The sequence below is a fragment of the Lagenorhynchus albirostris genome, chromosome 6 (assembly GCF_949774975.1).
Source record: "Lagenorhynchus albirostris chromosome 6, mLagAlb1.1, whole genome shotgun sequence".
Lineage (NCBI taxonomy): Eukaryota > Metazoa > Chordata > Mammalia > Artiodactyla > Delphinidae > Lagenorhynchus > Lagenorhynchus albirostris.
Window position 1 is genome coordinate 109086605 of NC_083100.1, and position 4096 is coordinate 109090700.

General features: G+C 41.5%; 1 pseudogene; it reads left to right on the top strand.

Moving 5' to 3' along the window:
• The first annotated feature begins 1792 nt into the window (after positions 1-1792).
• LOC132521881 (ubiquitin-conjugating enzyme E2 N-like) lies at positions 1793-2548 on the top strand (annotated as a pseudogene).
• Positions 2549-4096: the final 1548 nt, after the last annotated feature.

The following is a 4096-nucleotide window of genomic DNA, read 5'->3' on the forward strand; positions in this document are numbered from 1 at the left end:
AAATGTCTAAAAGTACAGGTTTGGAAACAAATAGATTTGTGCTTTGCTGCTTTCTCTGTTACTTTGGACAACTTTCTTCATGTCTTGAAGACTCATCTATCAAGTGGAAATGACAGGAATAGCACTTATATAGTTGCCGTAAAGATTATATCAGTAATGTTTGTTGACTGTGCCTGGCACAGAGCAGCAGTCGGAAAATTATACCAGTTATGGTCGTTCCCTCAACAATTACTTTTGTAGCCTACTTTCAAACTGCCTCTCCTTCCTAAACACACTTTCCAGATGAGTGTCTGTTAAAACTCTGGTGCACAGAGCAGAATGCAATACTGCACCCAAGGGGCTGACCAGAGTGGAGGGGGCAGGTCATCACTTCTTATGGTCGAAATGTTCTGCTCTCTTTAATGGGAACTGAAATCACAGCCTGTGACCACTTTATTTGGAAGCGATGTCCCCACTTCTTTTGCATCTCCCGTATGGTAATACTTTTGTATCAGTCTTGGTTCTTATTTGGGATCAACAGAAAAGATTAAGAGCTGAACCGTGCAAACCAAAAAAATAGTCAACACACACCGGAATTCTTAGAAGACGGTGGTGGTATTTTTAAATCTTCCCAAATTGTCTCATAGAGCAACGAAGATAGCAAAACTGAAGACCCACGGACAACATCTGCAACAAAACTAGGTGGTAAGATCTCCCCAGTATTCTCCTGATACGAGGAGGTGGGAACAACCCACTGGTAGCTAAGCTACAAGGACTGCATGGTGCATAGGGCGACATCTGGGCTCCTAAGACAGAAGAAGCCCCAAGTCACTAGGATGAACTAACTGGAAAGTGCTGTGGGCCATTCTGAGAACTAGGTTTTGAAGGATCCAACCAGGAGGCAAGTGCAATGGGTCCATATGACAGAGCTGATAACACTGGAGCACTATGGGCCCTTGAACTCATGAAATGTAACAAATCAGGGACTTCCCTGGCAGTCCGGTGGTTAAGACTTCGCCTTCCAATGCAGGGGACGTGGGTTCAATCCCTGGCCGGGGAGCTAAGATCCCACATGCCTCGGGGCCAAAAAACCAAAAGTCATAAACCAGAAGCAATATTGTAACAAATTCAATCAAGACTTTAAAAATGGTCCACATCAAAAAAAAAATCTTTAAAACAAACAAACAAATCAAAGCTCTTTTCCAAAGCAGAGATCCAAACTGAGAAGAAACAGATAGAAGCAGAATCCAAATTGAGCAGGATAAGGAGAGTAGAAGCAAAGGAAAGAAAGGTCCAGATAAAAGCAGAGGGGGGGGGGTTTCCCTGGTGGCACAGTGGTTAAGAATCTGCCTGCCAATGCAAGGGATAGGGGTTCGAGACCTGGTCCAGGAAGATCCCACATGCAGCAGAGCAACTAAGCCCGTGCGCCACAGCTACTGAGCCTGCACTCTAGAGCCCGTGAGCCACAACTACTGAGCCTGTGTGCCACAACTACTGAAGCCCGCACACCTAGAGTCCGTGCTCCGCAACAAGAGAAGTCACCACAATGAGAAGCCTGCGCACCACAACCAAGAGTAAACCCCGCTTGCTGCAACTAGAGAAAGCCCGCGCACAGCAATGAAGACCCAACACAGCCAAAAATAAATAAATAAAATTTTTTTTATTTTAAAAATTAAAAAAAAATGCAGAAGAGGGGAAGAGAGTAGTCAGATCTCCAAGAGTGTGAAGCCATGCTTTTAATCATTTTGTGAAAACAACATAAGAGGAAGCTATAGGGAGAAGAGACCAGAGGCCCATCTTGGGATCTGACAAGATGGCCGGGCTACCCCATGGGATTTTCAAGGAAACCCAGCATTTGCTGGTTGGACCAGTTCCCAGCATCAAAGCAGAACCAGATGAGAGCAACACGCATTATTTTCATGTGGTCCTTGCTGGACCCCAGGGTTCCCCCTTTGAGGTGGGGACTTTTTTTTAATTAATTTATTTATTTATTTATGGCTGTGTTGGGTCTTCATTTCTGTGCGAGGGCTTTCTCCAGTTGAGGCGAGCGGGGGCCACTCTTCATCGCGGTGCGCAGGCCTCTCACTGTCGCGGCCTCTCTTGTTGCGGAGCACAGGCTCCAGATGTGCAGGCTCAGTAGTTGTGGCTCACGGGCCCAGTTGCTCCACGGCATGTGGGATCCTCCCAGACCAGGGCTCGAACCCGTGTCCCCTGCATTGGCAGGCGGATTCTCAACCACTGTGCCACCAGGGAAGCCCAAGGTGGGGACTTTTAAACTTGAACTCTTCCTTCCAGATGAATACCCAGTGGCAGCCCCTGAAGTATGTTTCATGACCAGAATTTGTCATCCTAATGTAGACAAGTTGGGAAGAATATGTTTAGATATTTTGAGTGGTCCCCAGCACTGCAGATCCGCCCAGTTTTGCTATCGATCAAGCCTTTGTTAAGTGCTTCCAATCCAGCTGATCCATTAGCAAATGATGTGTCGGAGCAGTGGAAGAGCAACAAAGCCCAAGCCATAGAAGCAGCTAGAGCATGGACTAGGCTATATGCCAGGAATAATGTTTAAATCCATCTGATCATCAGGTGTGCATCACTTCTCCTGTTCTGCCAAGACTTCTTCCTTTTTTGTTTCCATTTAATGGACATAGTCTCCGAAACACGGCAGAATAAAAGCCGTTAGCATTTATTACATTAGCAAATCTAGGTCTGGTCCTGATGCACTGCTGTAAAACACGAGCAGAGGCTAGAAGTATCATCTGGATTGCTGCGAAACATCTAGAAACAGTGGCCCCTCTCTGCTTTTATTCGTTTCCCCCAACAAGGGTTAAGTATAAAGCACTGTGAGTGAAGAGAGTTGTCAGGGTTAGCTGCAAGGATGTGGGTGTTTTTCTTTATTATTTTTTTTGGGGGGGAGGTAGTTTTATGTTTATTTTATGGGCTCCTTTCCCTCCTTTTATGATGATCTAATTGTACTGGTTAAAAGCAGCTAACCAGTTCTTTAGAATATGCTAGTTATTCAGATGCTGTAGATGGAAAAGCTTCATTGTTTGAACCAACACGGGAACATTAAACAAACATCACAGCCCTCACTAATAACATTGTGACTTTGCTGTCAAGTGTAGAATCCTCCCTTCAAGTAAAAGCTTGTGACCATTTTGTATGGCTTGTCTGGAAACTTCTGTAAATCTTATGTTTCGGTAAAATATTTTTTGTTCTAAAAAAAAAAACCAGGGAACTCTACAGGGATGAAGCAAAAAAAGCTATTCTGACACACATTTACATGCTAAAAGCAAGAAAAATGCATTGCAGATAAAAAGTGAGCAACAGAAAAAAAAAAAACAATCAAACCCCATAAGAAGATAATTCTGAGGAAACAGGAGAATGGGGAGTATTATATGTATATATAATAATATAGAAGAACCAGAGAATAAATATCCCCCTCAGACAATAAAACACACCAGAAAGACATGTATACAAGAGATAGAAGTTATAATCCAATATTTAAAAGCAAGCTAAAATGTATTATGAAAATGATAAAAATTATTAAAGAAAAGTATAAATTAAAATTAGAAAATCTTACAAATGAGGTGACTAGAGAATAGGAAGCTTTGAAAAGAGAAGTGACAGAACTTGGGACATAACTAGAAAAAAGAAAAAAATCTTTTAAAAATGAAGACTAAAGTAGAAGGAACACAAGAAAGAACAAACACAATAATGCCTTAAGATAAAGACAAGATGGAAAGGAAGACATATTTTTAAAACTATTTTAAAAGAGATAATAAGGACTGAAAGAAAAATGATAGATGTAAAAGATAAAGCAAAGAAGATACAACATATGTATAATAATGGACTTTTCAAGAAAGTCCATGAAAGCAAAGGAAAAGAACAAAGACTAAAATATATAATTTGAGAGAACGTTCCTGAAATAAAAGAATTTGTGACTACATAGTGCAAGAGCATATCACAATCCTAGAGAAAGTAACCTATATGGCCAATTTCAAGATATAGTCCGGTAAAATTATTGGACTTTATGAAAAAATTATTTTAGGCATCCTGGCAAAAAGACCAAGTTACTTAAAAGGGAAATATAACCACATCATCATCAGACTTTTTG